The 20,335-nt window shown below is 34.6% G+C and overlaps 1 pseudogene; it reads right to left on the reverse strand.

Annotated features, from left to right (window-relative positions):
- Positions 908-3,900, reverse strand: LOC105178610 (annotated as a pseudogene).

Genomic DNA, 20,335 nt, shown 5'->3' on the forward strand with positions numbered 1-20,335 from the left:
CTGAGGCAGTTAGAAAATTAAAAAGAAAGCAGAAGATTGAGGAGTAAATTTGTGGAGCTTCAAAATAAGTAAAATGCACCTGTAAACATATAATTTTTCTCATAAATTATTTCATATGAAGATTTTGTTAAAGAATTTAGGGTATTGCAAGTTTCTATAAAAATAAAATAAAAATAAAAACATAAGGTCATAAGCACTTAATTTTGTAATATTTTTATATATTTAATGGTTCAACTAAATGATTATATGTCACAACTCATATATTCATAGATTTACTTTTAAAATTTTCACTAGAAATTCACCTAAATGGTTAAAGTACAACATATTCTTAAGCCATGTTTACTTTATTTTATGGAATAAATAAGCCAAATAGTGAATTTATGATTATGTTGTGAATTAGTTGGTGATTGATTTATTTATAAGTCGTTTAATGGTTTCAAAATTCTTTTGATTATCCTATCGAAAAGAAATTTTTTTTCAATTTTACACAGTTACTCATTTGTTTACTAGAGACTTGGACAAATTGATAAATAGTATTACTAAATTACTTTATTACCCCAATATAAGATAAAATGGAATGTCTAGTCAATTTGTTGAAATACAATTTTTTAAATAAAAATTCTTATAGATTATTTCTTTTTTTCTCCACATTCATATAAGGCAAAAGTTCATAATAGGGCATTCAATAATAATAATAAGAGAGGGAGTGTTTAATTTTTTTAAAAAATTACAAAAATATGACAGAAGTTCTATTTTTGAAATTTAATACTAATCAAAACTCAAATATTTTTCGAAATCTACCCAAAATATGAAGTAATTTTTTTTAATATATTTCACTATTAAATTATTATAAAAGTAAAGAGAAGTTGATGGTAGAGAAAATAATCAATGTGACAGTCTATTCCAGCTCTTCATAAAATTGAATTCAATATTAATGCTCAACTCTAATATTATTGATGCGTCCAAAAAAGTATGGGCCCAATGAATATATATTATACTCAAAAGTTTGGATCCAAATGAATGCAAATCTTGGGAGAGGGAACCTGCAAAAGAGGCGTTAGCATCCGACACCCAAGTTAGTTTCGGGTTTAGGAATAAGTAATTGTAACAATAAATCATAATGAGAAATCGAGAAGAAATTCGTAGAAAAAATTATGCTCAAAGTGCAATTCGAACACTAAAGCAAGAATAGAAAGTAATCATTCAAATTCTGGAGGTTGTCCTCGTAGAGGGACTGAGCCTGTATATATAGAGGGGGCACCCCCTCTACTAGGACTCTTCACACCTCCTTTATCCTCGTAAGAAAGGGCCAAAATTCTTGTGTATAATGTCTTGACTTGGTCATATCTTCAACTGATTAGCTTACAATCAAAACCCACCCCCCCTCCCCCCAATTATTTTTATTTTTTGAAGAAATTAATTTAAAACTAATCTTTGTGGATTCGACCCTACTCACACTTTTACAAAAGTGTTCGTAGGAATTATTTTTGGTGGATTCGACACCCATCAAATTTTGGTGTTTATGCCACGTTCTTCTCGTACAGGTGAACTTGAATTTGACCGAGAGATCGAAAAGACCACTCGTAGACTCCAAAAAGAGACCAAGCAACACAAGGAAGAGGTTTCTACTTCTTCCAGACCAGCAGCATATTCTAAATTAGACGTGCCCACGTCTAGCAACTCTAAAGACGAAGTCATGGCTCAAAATCCGAAACGAACGATCAAAGAGATGACTTCCCTTGACTTAAATCAATAACCAACTATGCATTGAATAACCTAATTTAAATGTTGGTTTTGAGAACTATTTCCCCGCTTCAAGGACTACAAACATCCGGAAGGAAATAAGTAGAATACTCCAATTCTCTAGTGAAAGAATCTATGAGTATTGGGGGAGATTTAAGCAATTGGTGGAGAGTTGCCCCCATCACCAAATTCCCAACCATCTTCTAATTCAATATTTCTATGAATGATTGACTGAAGCCAATAGAAGCTTGGTGGATGCGGCTAGTGTAGGTGCTTTGTATGACAAAACTCCTATCAAAGCACACGCACTAATCGCAACCATGGCGGCTAATAATTAACAATTCAGTAGTAGAAACGACAACTCCTCACAAAGAGTAAACGAAGTATGTACTTCTATTGATGAATGTTTGCATAAACTTACTTCTCTTTCTTGCACGGAAGCGAAGTTATTGGGCTTCTTTGATGATCCTTCCCTTAGATTCCGTCCACTCTTGCAGCTTTTGTCTTCGTCCGGGCTGATTACAATTACAGCCTCCTTTTTCGGCTTTAAACGAAGGAATCATGAACAAACCAAAATGCATTTCTACCAAACTTGACAATTCAATCCTCAGAAAATGCAAAATCCCAACATAAGTAAGTTGGCCTGAGAGCAGAAAGAGATAATTGACAACATAATGATAATCTCAAACTGATAATTGACAGTAAGTTGGATTAGTGGTTGATTCTTGTACAATATTGGAAGCATGATGAAGTGCAGGTTAATAATTTTTTGTATACATTTTGCTTTTTAAATTCTCTTTCATATAGTGTGTATAAATAACTTTTCATATATTTTTCTAGAAACAAGCAGTGCGAAATGCAGAGAGTAGAGCTAAAAAGATGTATCCTCATCGTACTGGCCAGACCCCATTTCCGCTCTTAAACGCAAAGCACTGTTGAAGAATAAATATGAATTAATATTTTTTTATCTTCAATTTTCAATTATTTCTAATGCAACAGGAAGGAAAAGATACTATAGAATTAGATGTTTTTTGAATCTCGATCTTGTGGGAAAGGGATTGAAGCTGATCAAGCAACTGTAATTGTTAGTGTTATTTAAGTTTTTTTATGAAAGTATTGTTTTAACTTTGTTACTTGTATTGTAGCAAGAGTTTAGAGGAGGATTATCAATCTGAGCAAACTCAAGAGTTCAAAGAGGACTTACTCGTAAATGGTTTGGGTGGAGATCCATATGGTCGTCATAAGTTGTATGAGATATCTTCCAAAAATGGTCCAACTCCTCAAATGGTTGAGCAAGTTGAGGATCTGTCTTGTCTGAACAACTCAAAGGGGACACGGACACACCTTTTGTTGTCTTTGCAACATCAGCAGCAGATCGGGGAGAAGGCTTCTTGCCGGTGGAAACAAAGCAACAGCACCCCTTTCCGGGTTCGAGTATTTTCTGGAAACTGCTTTCAGCTTGTTTTCTCCAGCACCGGAGTGGAAGCTCAACAAAAGCCTTGCACACTCCCTGGTACATCAATACAGACAGGAGTTTTAGTATATAAACTGTAACAAAAATGTAATAAGGAATAATTACACCGACGTTCCTGAAAAATTTAGTTGCAGTAGTTGATATTCCTAAATCGAGGGATTCTTCTCTTGTAATAACTTACGGGGTGTGTGGTGTCTATAGTTATTTGGATCAATTTACGTACATCAGCTGATCCTCAGACTAGCCGGTATGGTGCTTCAGAGTTTCAGTCCATAGGGGAATCCGGTTAAGAGTGCAACGTGCAGTGTATAAAGCAGAAGCAGCAAGCATGGAGGGATAATACAGTTGACGGCAGAGTAGTTCATTAAACCAAGTTCGGCAAAGAAAAATGTCATGTTCTCCATCTGCACCGTCGACAAATAAATGAATAAACCACTCACATTCAACTACTTCAACTGGAAATTACATATGCAACAACCATAAAATACCTCTTTATCAGATGGAAGAGAAGCTTTAACGTATCGAACCAGAAAGACATATGGAGTTGGAACTGTTAGATACCACTCTATTTTCCCAAGAATTGCTTTCTCCATGAGAAGCACTTGTTCTCTGACATAAGCAATGTCCGATATAGCTATGAAGTCGTTGACTCGAGAAAGATCGAAAACTTGGTTAACTTCATTTCACGTTTGGTCGAGCCAATATTTAACAGCTTATATACCTCCGGCGCCCATATCTCTTCATATTTGCAAGCAATTAGCATCGAGCTAATCCGACCAATTGAAGTTCCCTTCTTGGAACAGTTTTCACCCAAAGGAACCGATCCACTATATTAACTGATTTCTGCCTTTGGCGTGACCGTTCCCTCCTCCAACTGATCAAACACAAGAAGACTAATCATAACTTTGCTGATAAAATGGGACAAGTTGTCAAGAATTCAAAGTTAAATGTCCCACGTAAGAGAATAAATCAATATCAAGAGAGGGATAACACCAAAGCAAATTATGCATCAAATTATGCAGCAAATTATCCAAAAAACAGAAGTCCCAAGGAGTAATTATGCATCAAATGAAACTAAACATTGTATCTTGTAATAATTCAGATCGGAACACAGAAGAATCCCAGGAAGTCAACAATTCTACTCTATCCACAGGAGAAGAAAATTATCAAGAAAGGGAATGTTGATAACCCAAACAGAATTCTTGCACTCTGTTCTTGCGGTAAGGATCACAAAACAAGTATATACACAGCAAATTCAAGAATAATTAACGAAATGCCTGGTACGAATTAATATCAACGGATAAAGAACCATTACAGGAAATTCATGCATAAACCTCAATTTAAATCTCGGCGAAATACATGGAAAGAAAGCTGAACCTATGAACTCTTAAGCATTGATCAAACCTGATGAACAGAAAAAAACCCAGAAATCTCTCTTCAAGATTCTAAACAAGAACTGAATAAGCAATGGAATAAACAAACAAAATTCAGCAACCCGCAAGATAGTCTTTGCATTGTAAAGAAAAGAAACCCCGCTTGGATACCTTCAAGAATCACACTGAAACACCCTTAAATTCTAACAAAAAAGGGATCAGAGAGCCCAAAAACCCAGAAATGGATCAAACCTGATGAACAGAAACAGAAATCTCTCTTCAAGATTCTAAACAAGAACTGAATAAGCAATGGAATAAACACAAAAAATTCAGTAACCCGCAAGATAGTCTTTGCACTGTAAAGAAAAGAAACCCCACTAGAATCCTTTCAAGAATCACACTAAAGCACCCTTAAATTCTACCAAAAAATGGATCAGAGAGCCCAAAAAGATTACACAAACAAAGAAAATATTGAAATAAAATTATAGTGGGTGTGCTAACATATATCATTCAAAGATAAGCATTAATCCTCAGTTCTACCTCTAACTAGCTCCGGAACTACAGCTGTAGAAGCCATCACCAAACCTGATTCCTCTTCTTTCTCCAACCCTTTTTCTTGATCGTCGATTGTGGGAACCCCTCCAAGAAAGACGACAGAAGCACCAGGAGATCACCGCTGTTCGCCTCACCTTTTCTTACGGGTTTTCAATCGCCACAATTCACAAACAGCCCCTCCCTTCTCTCTCTCTAGAATTCCCTCTTTCTCTCTCTAGAATTCCCTCTTTCTCTCTCTAGAATTCCCTTCGTTCTTATCAGAAAATAGTGATGAAGAGGAGACGGAGTAAAGGCAGAAGAGCGTAGTATATAAAATGTGGGCGAAGTGGCGGGACGCCTCTCAGGCGTTAACGGTCATATTTCCAGATTTGAATAGGATCCGTTGGATTACTGAGAATGGATGGTTCTGATCGGGTTTCTGGTCCAACTTTGTGAGTTTGTGTAAACATTTACTAGCCGTTAGAAGGGAGAATTATGGAAGATCATTTCTTTTGTTTTTGGGCATCAAAACCATATTTTAATTAATTTTTTGCTAATTTGGAAATTTATATTAAATGGGTTCCAAAATATTAAACATATAAACTAATTAATTTAGGGTTGTTCTTTAATTGTTGTTTTAGGGTTTTTATTTAATTTTGAGATTTTGATTGGCTCCTACAACTAATTTGGCACAAAAATATTTTTGAAAAATGTATAAATTACTTTCTTCTAAACCTTCACAAAATATTGTTGCCATATTAATTAGAAAAATAGAAAGGATACAATTTTGAAAAATAATCCTTTTAAATTTCTTTAATTTCAAATATTTGTTTCTAATCTTATTAGTCCCTAATGTAATTTTTGTTTTAAAAAAAATGTAACAACAGTCATTTTTTTCACTTTATATTTTCTTAATATGTTGCTAGCCATCAAGAAGAAATTCGTAGAAAAAATTGTGCTCAAAGTGCAATTCGAATATTAAAGCAAGAATAGAAAGTAACCATTCAAATTCTGGAGGGTGTCCCCGTAGAGGGACTGAGCCTTTATATATAGAGGGGGCACCCCCTCTACTGGGACTCTTCACACCTCCTTTATCCTCGTAAGAAAGGGCCAAAATTCGTGTGTATAAGGCTTGACTTGATCTTGTCTTCAACTGATTAACTCACAACAACATGACTTTGCCTAGGGAAGGACTCCTTGCATGTGATGAAATGTCACGTAGGAGAGTGTGATGCCATGTGTGTGGGCCTTTTGGGCCGAATATTTATTAGACTTTCAGCATAGTCCGAGTAGGAGGATCTATTCAGCCTCCTCTCTTTGCCAGTCTGTTTTTTGGGGGACCCCCCCAAGGTCGCCTGCCAATCTATTTTCTTGGGAATTCCCCTCTAATGCCGCCTATCAAGTGTTCTTGGGCATCTCATAACTTGAGCCTCCTATGATGATACGGGCATCTCATTTCTTTCTTCTTTTTGAACCGCTTGGACATATTTGAGCCAATATTTTTTTATGCACAATATAATTATCTATGATACATAATAACTCGAACCCAACAAGCCCCTATATGAACTATGGTCAAGGAATTAATATGACAACATGAATTGATTATAAGGTGCCGCTTTTTTTTTTGTTTTAATACAAAAAAAAAAATAACAATTGAAATGTTATAGTGCAAAATGTGATTGATGTCTCTTTGTATGATATATTGTCCATTTTAATTGTATATGAGTTCATATTTTTTATTTTGGAAAGGCGCTTTATTAGTAGAGAAAGCTTTTTAGGCTTATAATTACTCATTTCCTCATCTGCAACTAATATAAAATATATAGTATCGTTATCAGTTCCAGGTGAGAAGTTTGAGATAGACATATTGTCTCACTCTCAAATGATCCGATGTGATTGCGAATCGATGCGATGACTTGTTATTTAAAAGTAACTTTTTCTTTTTGATCATCAAAACTATATTTTAATTAGTTTTTTTTTTTTTAATTTGGAATTTATATTAACAATGGGGTTTCCAAAATATTAAACATATAAACTAATTAATCTATGAAAGTCCTTTAATTGTTGTTTTAGGGTTTTTATTTAATTTGAGATTTTGATTGGCTCCTACAGCTAATTAGGCACAAAAATATTTTTGAAAAATGTATAAATTACTTAAAATAATATATTTCTTCTAAACAAAATATTTTTGCCATATTAATTAGAAAAAAAAAAAGGATAAATCTGAAAAATAGTCATATTAAATTTCTTTAGTTTCTAATATTTGTTTGTAAACTTATTAGTCCCTAATGTAATTTTTGTTTAAAGAAAAAGTAACAACAATCATTTTTCTCACGTTAAACATGTTGTTAGCCATCAAGAAGAGCATACCTTGAATAAACATCAAGAACCAGTGTTTTCTGTGGGAAGTAAATATACTTTTTCCACACAATATGAGCAACAATTTGATATTTTTTATATAATTTTTGGACTAAATTAACAAAAAAAAACATCATTTCATGGCCATATTTTACATCAAAAAGTGGTCAATAAACTGACGCGTTCCATTTTAGCACGAGCCCAAATTCCTAGATCCTGATGTCAAATTTGGACTAACGATGCGAAAGTTATTAAGAAAGAGAACCTGCAAAATAAAATATTAACACTCCAACGCCCAAGATAGTATTAGATCTGAAGATTAATAATTTATAGTATAAAAATGTCAAAAGGATAAAACGATGCTCGAAAATGGGAACAAATTACGTTTGCCAGTAGAGAGTCTGCAGGGTGTTAAAGCCCTAGTTCTTGGGGGGTCTTCCTGCCCCGCACACTCATTGTCTGTAGAGGGGGCCCTACGTGGAGGGCTCACGTGTGTGCCACGCAAGCTTCAAGGACCGACGTGTACGTGAGGATTAGGCCATCTACAAGTGATTGGGCCGAGCTTGCTGGGTCGTGTGCCCTGCACTTCGTTCCTCATTGTGGGCCTGCATAGATGGACGTTTAGACTTCTAACTTCATTATTGGGCCGAGTTATGCTGGGCTATACCCATCAGTCAGTTCCCCCCCCCCACTCTAAGGAGGAGGGGCGCCTTCAATTCCTTCTTAGAGTATAAGCCTTTGCCCCCTTAGATCTAGGGGGAATCCTTCTGTCAACTGGTAGGGATCCCTCCTCGTCTGTTTTTTCCAGCCGGAATGTGTTCTTTCATTTACCCATACTTCGTGTAGCGTGTTTTCTGCCCTTGTGTCATGGGCGTGCTCTTTTGTCACGCAGCAGAATGTAATTTTCATATATTTTTCGCCCGTGCAGCTTCTCAAGTTACGCCTAACCTTCGACCAGCCTTCGCACATATCAGAATATATCGACAGTCCGTCACATGTCCTCGACATTGAAGCTCGCTAGCGCGACATCTGAACGCATCCCTGCACGGCACCGCGTGCCCTTGCGCTCGTCTATTCGAGATGCCCATACTCACCGAGGCTCTCGGCACTCACGCCTTAGCGTTTCGCACAAAATATCGCGCTAGCGAGCTTCACTGTCAAGGACACGCAATGGATAGTCGACATACTTCGATATGTGCGAAGACTAGTCGAAGGTTTGGCGTAACTTGAGCGTCACACGGGCAAAAAATACATGGGAATTACATTTCGCTGCGAGATAGAAGAGCACGCCTGTGACACCTTGTTAGGGAATGATGGCTAGGTCTAGGCCTAGCCTTTTCGATTGCTGGGAGGTGATAAATGCCCTCGCCAAGCGCCAAAGAGGTTACAAGCCCCTCCCATCGCTGGCGGTTATTGGAGCGTGCCCGTAACTTCCCCTCCACGACTTTAAAAAGTATTTAAAAAGTACAGCACGAAACATATGTTATAGAAAAAGAAATGAAGTGTAAAATAAATGTGGGCTTAAGATGGGAGCCATAGGGGGGTCCTTTCAACGTTGGCGGTCTGCATAAGCTTTGCCAGGACTTACTCCTGAACGCTTTTATGCCTCGATTTAACGAATGTAATACATCTAACCTTTTTGAGGAGGATACTTGTCAGAGGTAGACTTGGTAAAGGGGGACTTTACAGGAAGGCTAGTTGAAGGATGTCCTAAAAAGGACAAATTTTAAGAGGGATCCTTCAGGAGAACCCATTGTAGGACGCCATACAGGAGGACATTTTAAAGGGGGTCCTTCAGGAGGACTTTATTGCAGGATGTATGGCATAGGATGAGGGCATTCTTCATCATGAATAGTATCTTCGAGGTTATGAATATTCTAGGGTCGTGGAAATGGTCGTCCTTCAGGATCTTCTAATTCATAGGCACCTTGTCCTATTATGGCTGTGACCTCGAAAGGCCCCTCCCAGGTGGGAGATAATTCTCTTATCAGCTTCTATGTATCTACCATTCGTAATACCAAGTCACCTGCTTGGAGCTTCGTGTTTTTACTTTCTTATTGTGAGCGTTGATCATAGTGTTTTTATACCTTTGAGTTTGAATGAAGGCATTTTCTCTCAATTCTTCGTGAGGTCCAGGTTTTCTCTTAGCAGTTCTGTATTATTTTTTTCTGAAAAATGTATGATTTTATAAAAGGGTACCCCTAACTCTGCAGGAATGATGGCTTCTGTCCCATATACCATGGTAAAGGGGCTCTCTCCCGTGGATCCCCTAAGGGTCGTGTGGTATGCCCATAGGACATTGGTTAATTCTTCTATCCAATTTCTCCTGACTCGTTCTAAGCGTCTTTTGATCCCTTGAACAAGAATTTGGTTGTTGACTTTCACTTGCCCGTTAGCTTTGGGATGTGCTACTGAAGTAAACATTTGTTTGATATGTAGACTTTTATTGGTATTGTGTATTCTGTGGCCTTAGAACTGTTGACCTTTGTCTGAGATTATTCCTCTTGGAGTCCAAAGCGGCAAATGATATTTTTCCATATAAATTTCATTACCTCCATTTTTGTGGTGCGGACAAATGACTCAGCTTCCACCCACTTGGTGAAGTAGTCGATAACTACTAGTAGAAATTTTCTTTAGTCGGGTGCTTTAGGGACCCCTCCCTACAATAGGATACGAGAGGCTCGAACATTGTGCCTAGCGGCCCTCCCACCTATTGCCTGGAAGGAGTCCCTCCTCCGACCATGGGCTGACGGGGGTCTCCCAGTCTTCCGAGGAGAATACAGCTTGGATGCAGATTTGGGTCCTCGATTGAGCAAGGTATTGTATGGTGATTCGCATCGTTCGGCAGTCCTCTAGAGCGCTGGCTAAATTAGAGAGGCAATCAGCCTTTATGTTCTCCTCCTCTCTTGGATTTTGAATGATTTGCAAGCTATCAAACTCCGTTTTGAGTTCTGCTATCTATTGAAGGTATAGGATCATGTTCGCCTCCTTAGCAATTCGTATCCCAAAATTAGTTGGCCCGACCACTGTGGGTGGCCGAGGAGATTTAGCGCCAGCTTTTGGAGTATTGGGCGAGACCAGACTTCCAGGCACAGTCGGCTTAGAATAAGGCCAACCGGACAACCGATCTCGGCGCAGCTGCTACCGTCGACAACGAGGTTCATCTTCCATTTGGGCCCACAAGCGTATGATGGTAAGTATTCTAAACTCTAGTATTAATTCATTTTAATTGTTTAAATTTATGATCTTTTCTTTAAATGGTTTTTGAATAGGAAACCCAACTTGGATACCCCGTCAAACAGATGGAGGTGTTAGAGAAATGCTACAAAAAGGAGGAGGACGGCCAATAGATCGACCCAAGAGCAGTGGAGGGGAGGTCATGTATAAAAAAGAATTTAATTTTTGAATTTCAAATTACTTTTTCTAAAATTTAATCATTAATCTGTTCACAGCAGTTGTTCCTGAGGATGATGGAGAAACGCTAGAACCAGCAAAACAGTGATCAAGAACCTCAATTGTCCTCTCAACACTCGGTGACCCCGAATGAGCAATAGGTGCGGCTATCAGTAGCTGCCGGCCAGAAGAGGTGCCGAGTATTTAGTCTCGGCTCCAAGGCCCACCACATTGTTGCTGGAGCATCACAGTCCAATAGTTAAATAATTCATTTTTACAAAAACAAATATTAAAAATAGATTAGATATAATTAAATATTATATAAATTAATTTTTTTTTCAATGCATTTGTAATAGCTTTTGGAATAAGTGTAATTGTCATATAATCAAAAAGTCGTTACAAAAATCGTGTCAAAGATAGTTATCAAATTTAAAAAAATCCATCCAAAAAGCCATTACCAAAGCAGTGTAAAAAGCAGTAACAAAGGCAGTTGCAAACTAAAACCAACATACACAGGGAGTCACAAAAGCCGTTACAAAAAACTGTAGAAAAAAGAAAGACAAAACTAGATACAACAACCATTACAACATAACACATGACAGTTATAAAAAGTATTCCAAACACCGCTTCTATGTTGAAGGAAAACCATACATACATGTGTTACAAAGGTCATTCTAGTATTAATTATATCACATTTAATTTTGTCATTCGAATGCATTTTTGGCAATTGGACTACTATTTCGCAGATCGCAAAATGGCCATCTGTTGACTGCCACTCCTTGGACAAAAGGAGGCCACACATTTTGTTCAGCGTCTGCTGCACCCCAAATGGCATCCTGCGAGACTCTTCTTCATCTAGTCCCCTTCTTCAAGAATTTTATATCGAGCAGATTAGCACACCCGATAGAGCCACTAAGTTGTTGAAGGATTCTGCCTGGAAACGGGATGGGAGTCTATCAGTTTGCAATGATTTCTCATGGACGCTAAAAAGGCCGTTACACATTGTAACGGCTTTCAAGCAAGTCGTACAAAGATTTTGCAATGCCCAAAAAAGCCATGGTAGGTGGTGCCGTTACAAAGACCGTTATAATTTCTAAAAACTGTTCTAAATTATTAACTTGACCATTACATAAGCCTTTACTATAAAATAACTTTTGTGCCGCGTACAAATATGAGATTTGGCAATCATTTAAACTTATTCTAAATAATTTCAACACTTTCTTGACCATATTTAAATTTTAAATAAAGCATCTTAATATAAATATTCATTATCCAGTATCTTATTTGTAGCACTAGAATTTATATTGGAGAAATATCATAATTAAATTCATTATTTCATACCATGGAAACACAATATTTCGTGTATTATTACAAGTTGTTGTCCGAATGCTCGTGACTGCCATAGGATGCTTAGAAAAAGTTCTGCACTAAATTTCGGAGTATTAACTGCATCCATAAATGACATTTATGACCGTCAAGGGTTCTCAAAATCTAATATGGAAAAAAGCTTTATTAGGAGAATTTGAATTTATATCTTTTTCTTTTAGACATTCGGAATTGTCATGATTTTTATGCTTCCAATTCATGTATATCGTGACTTTTTTTGTCCTTATCTTTTCTCTTCGTGGAAAATTACTCATCCACAGTTGTCTATAAAGCAATATTCATACTCAAACTTAGAATGTTACAGCTCTATTCCAGATAATTCACTAGCCTTTACAACTCATTTTAAGTTCCCTCCATCATATTTTTCTCCTTCGTCTTCAATTTCTCCGTTCATTATATCAACTTCTTTGCATCAATTCTCTCCATTTGTTCTCACCATCGGACTCTTCTCTACCCTCTCATTGTGTTTTCTCTCGTTTCACTTTTCTTCTTCACTCTCGTCTATTTACCTTCTGCAATCAACTTATTAATCATATCTTTTTTTATTAGAAACCTAAGAGTTTATTCAATAAGACATACCTTAATCCTTAATCTTTGATATATAGAAGGAAGCACCTTTGTGTGGATCTCAGTTGTGACTTTTAAGGTTATGAGAAACTTTTTCATCTTTGGTAAATTGAAGGAAGCACCTTTGTGATTCTCAACCGTGAATTTTAAGGTTACGAGAAACTTTTTAATCTCTTAAAGTAAGTTTTTCTTTTGCTTCAATTTATTTCTTCTTGGTTAAATGCATTTATCCATAGATGCACACTCCACTCTTGCGTTGTGTTGACAGTCGAAAACTTGCAGAAAAATGCGAAGATTTCTATATAAGAAATATAGTTTAGATATGTAATCTTTATTGGCTCTTCGAAGGAAAACTAATATCAATAAATACAAGTTTTTGCATTAAGTATCTAAGGATTTTTTTAAAAAGAAAATTACCTCTTATATAGAATGTATGGCTTGTTGGTGTTAGAAATTCTTAAAATATAATTCATACATGTGACCACTATAAAATCTATGCCTCGAAAAATTTACATCTGATTGATTTACAAATTATAATTATAGATCCAATATCCTCTAATCTTATCCTAATATATCGAGTAGATAATAACATAGAAACATAAATGTGCAAAAAAAGTTTTGACAACAAATTTTATATGAACTTCGACATATGTATAACATAAATATTTTAATGACAACTTTTTGTAAGAATTTTTCAGACAATTATTTATCCCCTTTTTAAAATGTATATATGGTAGGGATATGCTTTTATTTTTCAGTTATTCTTCTACAATATTAAGTGCTCTAAAAATGCACGCCACTTAAATAATATCTTTTCATGCTCTTATAAACTGATGAAACATAATTTATTGTGCTGTAGGTAAAAAGGCCAAAGAAAATATGCTTCCCGACTTGAACTCAAATGCATCCGGAGGTGATGAATCACAGAGGAAGAGAGATGATGGAATTAACAATAAATCTAGTAGTGAAAATTTAGATAACAATTCCATCAACAATCAAGAGTTGAAGAGAAAGCGCTACCATCGCCACACTCCAGAACAAATTCAACAAATGGAAGCGTAAGTTTCTAATAAACTTAAAGTTCCATAAAAGAACCAATTTTAATATAAATATAATTCTTTCACAAAAGCTCTAAGAAATCTATTATATTGATAGAAATAACACAGTTTCTAGTTTGTGAAAACAAGAATATTTCTTTTTGTTATTTATGGTCATTTTTTAATCAATGCAATATTACATCTTTAATTGTACTATATTCTTCTTCTTTAATTTTTTGTGATCCAATATTGTAATTCTTTCACCAAGTTGAGTATGTTGTATTGGAAATTGGTTTAATTTATTTAATACTATGCATTCCACTATTGTCAACTAAGTATAATGTAATTAAATTCTGCACCAACATTTTTTGGCAATACTATTTTCATCACCAGGTTCAAGATATGATTTACTTGTCAAAATTATCTTTTAGAATTCTAACATAATTTTCATTCGTTGTAGGTTTTTCAAGCAGCACCCACATCCCAATAACAACCAGAGAAAAGAGCTCAGCGATAAATTGGGGCTAGAATCATTACAAGTCAAATTTTGGTTCCAAAACAAGCGAACCCAATTGAAGGTAAGAAAGGCATTTGCATTCATATTAAACATATTTTACGTACGATAAATATTTTCTCAAAAAGCATAAGACAACCTCTTGAAGTTTTTTGAGGAGACGTAATAGGATACAAAGTACCGGCTAATGGTTTTCGGTCTTGAATGTATTAAGTATTAAAAATAAACTTTGCATGTACTTATTTATTTACAGACATGGCATGAGCACCATAAAAACTCACATTTTCGTTCTGAGAACAACGAACTTCGAGCTGAAAATATGAGGTGCAGAGAAGCCCTTAGCAATACACGTTGTCGTGCATGTGGTCAGGCCATTGCTGCTGCCGGAATGTCTTCTAATGAGCACTGTTTGAGAGTTGAGAATGCTCAACTGCGAGAACAGGTAAATCCAAGAAGAGATAGTATTTAGTTTTATTGCAAAAAATTTTATCTTAAACCGATCTTGCCTTCAATTTTATTCATTATCAAAGAAATATCATGTGCAATGCTCTTGCAGAAACATATACTTTATTGTAAATATATAAGTTACAATTAGCTATCGAAAATATTAAATTCATAATATTATATATTTTTCTACGATCAAATTATTAGTATGTACAATTATATTTTCAAACAAATTGATAATTATTGTTTTAATTTATGAGAAAGTCGATTAATTTTATTATTTTCTTATAAATGCCTATTTGGTTAATTTCTTTAAATGTTACTTTATTTTTGTTATATTATGTATATATATGTTATGCCTTTTTTTTATAAATATTTTTTTAATCCAGATTGAATACCTAGCGGCATTTCTAGCGAAATTCGTTGGCAAGCCCTTGGGGGATGATGCTGTTACTCCATCTTCTACTGCTTCAGCAACAATTAATACTGATGCAGTTCGAAAATTAAAAGGAAAGCAGAAGATTGAAGAGTAAATTTGTGGAGCTTCAAATATATCTTGTAGGAGCAAGTGATGTGATTGTGTTTGTGTGTGTGAGTGATGGTTAATAGTGCGGGAGAAATTAGATAGGTTAAATAATTTTTCAATTTACTAGTTACTCAAACTTTCTTGCTCTATGTTCGATTAATGTTAACATGAAAGTAGTATTGCTTGCGGAATTCAAATTTCACTAGACATATTCATCTTATTATTTTAAAATACTAATAAAATGCTCACATATTGCACGTGTAGTGTAAATCTTATTAAAGAAAACTCAATAAATTATTTAGCATTCTATCTTTACGATAAAAGATCATAAAAATCTCAAGTAAAAGTAAATAAATTCATTAGCTAAGTTTGAGGTGATTTTGATTATAATATTAATCTATTTTTGTAACACTAACAGAAAAATATCTAGGTTTCTTTAAATTTCCAAAGTTACCTTTTTTGGCTTTAGAACACATTGGGTATATAATTCATTTATCGCATATGCACAAATACACAAAACTATACTTTATCATAGAAATAGACGGAGGGTCGCCTGCACATATTTACTATTTGTTTTTTCCTATTTTTTTAATCATTGTAAAAGAAGTTTCTACAAAATGAGGTCCTATGAATTATTGTACAACATGGGGCTAGAACCATTGCATGTCAAATTTTGGTTCCAAAACAAGAGAACCCAATTGAAGGTAAGAAAGGCATTTGCATTCATATTAAACATAGTTTACAGACTATAGATATTTTCTCAAAAAAAAAAAAAGAAACTGCCTCTTCAAATTTTTTGAAGAGAACTAATAGGATACTAAGTACTTGGCTAATGATTTTCGATCTTGATTTTATTAAGTATTCAAAATAAACTTTGCATGTATTTATTTATTTACAGACATGGCATAAGCACCATAAGAACTCACATTTTCGTACTGAGAACAACGAACTTCATGCTGAAAATATAAGGTGCAGAGAAGCCCTTAGCAATGCACGTTGTCGTGCATGTGGTCGTGCCAGTGCTACTGCAGCAAAGTCTTCTAATGAGCACTGTTTAAGAGTTGAGAATGCTCAACTAAGGGAACAGGTAAATCCATGAAGAGATAGTATTTAGTTATATTCAAAAAAGTTTTCTCTTAAACCGATCTTGCCTTCAATTTTATGCATTAACAAAGAAGTATCATGTGCAATGTACATATATTTTATTGTAAATATATAACTTACAATTAGTTATAGAAAATATTAAATTCGTAATGTTATAAATTTTTCTATGATCAAATCATTAGCATGTACAATTATATTTTCAAACAAATTGATAGTTATTGTTTTAATTTATTAGGAAGCCATTTAATTTTATTATTTCTTATATATGCCTATTTGGTTTTTTTAAATTTTGCTTTACTTTTGTTATATTATCTGTATGCATGTTATATTCTTTTTAATTAATTTTTTTTTTATCCAGATTGAATACCTAGCGGCAATTCTAGTGAAATTCGTTGGCAAGCCCTTGGCTGATGATGCTGTTACTCCCCCTTCTACTGCTTCACCTACAATTGATATTGAGGTTGTTCGAAAATTAAAGGGAAAGCAAAGGATTGAGGAATCAATTTGTGGGCTCTAAATAAGTAAAATGCACTTGTGTAAATATATTTTTCTCATAAATTATTTCATATGAAGATTCCGTTAAAGATTGCATGATTAAAAGATGTGCTATTACTACCATACTCTTTTTTATGATGCAACTATATTTTCAAACGAAATTTATTGTTTTGATAAATCATATTATTTTTACTCTTGATTGGGAATAAAAAGAACTATATCAGATAGAGGTTACTTATGTTAATCATCAAGATTGACAAATGATAATCATCAAACTGAACTGCCGTTTGAATCTTGTGACAATTGTAAGCGGCATGCACAACAATTGTTATTGGACAACATTACTTGTGAAAATGGGACTATGGTCGTAGTTGATGAGGAATTACCAGTGGTCGAGAAGAAATTATGTACGAGATCATCAAGAAAAGCCGCGAAAAACAATGTCGATAGTGGAAGTTGAAACTTAGGTTTCAATGTTGTAAAGTATAACTTTCAAACTTAATTTTCTAATTAGAGAGAGAATAAGAAGGATTGAAAAAGATAGTGAAATTAAATGGAAAGAGAGGAACACATATATAGAAAAAATTAGAACGGGCTTAGGAACAGGAACACATAAGTAGTCGTTAAAAAGTAGTCGTTAATTCCTAATTCCTAATTCAGGAACGACAGTTGTTACAGTTAGCCAACTGTTGAATTGTAGCTTTTGAAGATTATTTGGCGCGGTCCCATTAACAGATAGCAAATAATTCTAAGGAACCATTCTAAATTGTACTCATTTAGGAATACATTTTCAAACTGTCAGTTTTGAGACATTTTCTGCAACGCGCGTAGGGACGGCTAGGTTGTGACCGTTCCTACATCTACTATAGTGTTTCAAAATGAGTTCCAACGATTTTTCGTTACCAATTTGGCATGGAATGTGGAACGATTCAAGTAATTGTTCTTTTGGAACTCAACTTGGGACGGTTGTGCCATGCCAAATTCGTAACCCATAATCAGTTGGCCCCGTCAAATAGATGGAGGTGTTAAAGAAAAGCTACAAAAAGAAGGAGGACAGCTAATGGAGCAACCCGAGGGCAGTGGAGGTCACAATAAGTATAAAAAAAATTTAATTTTTGAATTAATTTTTTTTCTATAATTTAATCATTAATCTTTTCACAGCAACTGTTCCTAAGGATGATGGACGAACGCCTGAACCAACAAAATAGTAATCAAGAAACTTAATTGTCCTCTCAAGGCTCGGTAACCCCGAATGAGCAACTGGCGTGGTTGAGGCCCACCACATTGCTGCTGGACCATCACAGTCCAACAATTCAATATTTATTTTTAAAAACATAAATATTACAAATAGATTAATTAAAATTAAAAATTAATATTTTGTCATTGCATTTGTAACAGCTTTTGCAATAAGTATAACTGTCATATAATTAAGTAGTTGTTACAAAAATTGTGTAAAAAAAATAATTATCAAATTTTAAAAAGGCCATCCAAAAAGCCATTACCAAAAGAGTGTAAAAACCAGTAACAAAGGCAGTTGCAAACTAAAATCAAAATACGCATAAGTGGTCACAAAAGCCGCTACAAAAGACTATAGAAAAAGAAATACAAACTCGATAAAATAACCATTACAACATAACGCACGACCGTTGCAAAAAGTATTCCAAACGCTTCATATTGAAGGACAACCATACCTATATGTGTTACAAAGGTTACTCCAATATTAATTATATCAATTTTAATTTTTTCATTCCAAATGCATTTTTTGCAATTGGACTACTATTGTAACGATTTCTCATGGCCATTAATAAGGCCGTTACAAATTGTAACGGCTTTCAAGCAAGCCGTACAAAGATTTTACAATGCCCAAAAAAGCCATGGTAGGTGGTGCCCTTACAAAGGCCATTACAATTTTTAAAAACTATTCCAAATTATTAACGTAACTATTACAAAAGCCGTTACTATAAAATATTTTTTTGTAGTGTACAAATATGAGATTTGAAAATTATTCAAACTTATTCTATATGATTTCAACACTTTCTCGACCTGATTTAAATTTTAAATAAAGCATCTTAATATAGATCATCATTATTCAATATCTTACTTGTACCACTAGAATTTATATTGGAGAAGTACCGTAATTAAATTCATTATTAAATATCATGGAAACAAAATATTTGGTGTGTTATTGCAACCTATTGTCCTAATGCTCGTGACTGCCATAGGATGGTTAGAAAAAGTTCTGCACTAAATTTTGGAGTATTAACTGCATCCAAAAATGGCATTTATGACAGTCAAGAGTTCGCAAAATCTAATATGGGGAAAAGCTTTATTAGGACAATTTGAATTTATTTCTTTTTCTTTTAGACATTCTGTATTATCATGATTTTTGCGCTTCCGATGCATGTATATCGTGAGTCCTTTTGTCCTTATCTTTTCTCTTCGTTGAAAATTACTCATTCAATTGTCTATAAAGCAATATTTATTACATTTCATTCTAAGTTACAGCTCTACTCCAGGTAATTCACTAGCCTTAATAACTCATTTTAAGCCCCCTCCATCATACTTTTCTCATTCGTCTTCAATTTCTCCGTCCATTACATCAACTTCTTTGCATCTATTTCCTCCATTCGTTCTCCCCATCGGACTCATTTTAACCCTCTCATCGTGTCTTCTCTCATTTCACTTTTCTTTTTCACTCTCGTCTATTTACCTTCTACAATCTACTTATTAATCATATCATTTTTTAATACAAACCTAGGAGTTTATTCAATAAAACATACCTTAATCCTTAATCTTTGATAAACTGAAGGAAGCGCTTTGTCGATCTCAGCCGTGAATTTTAAGGTTGCGAGAAATTTTTTCATCTTTGGTAAATCGAAGGAAGCACCTTTATGGTTCTCTGCCGTGAATTTTAAGGTTACGAGAAACTTTTTCATCTCTTAAAGTAAGTTTGTCTAGTTGCTTCAGTTTATATCTTCTTAGTTAAATGCATTTATCCATAGATGCACACTCCACTCTTATGTTGTGTTGACAGTCGATAACTTGCATAAAAATGCTATGAAATCTATATAGGAAATATACTTTATATATGTAACTTTTATTGGCCTTTGAAGGAAAAAGAATATGAAATACAAGTTTTTGCATTAAGTGTCTTAGGATATTTTTAAAAAAAATTGCTCTTATATAGAATGTATGGCTTGTTGGTGTTAGAAATTCTTAAAATATAAGTCATACATGTGACCAGTATAAAATCTATGCCTTGAAAAATTCACATCTGATTGATTTACAAATTTTAGTTATTCATCCAATATGCTCTAATCTTATCCTTAATATACGGAGTAGATAATAACATTTGAGGTTGCAATTGAAAAATCCAGAGGCTAAGGA

Source organism: Sesamum indicum, linkage group LG16 (genome assembly GCF_000512975.1).
Source record: "Sesamum indicum cultivar Zhongzhi No. 13 linkage group LG16, S_indicum_v1.0, whole genome shotgun sequence".
NCBI lineage: Eukaryota > Viridiplantae > Streptophyta > Magnoliopsida > Lamiales > Pedaliaceae > Sesamum > Sesamum indicum.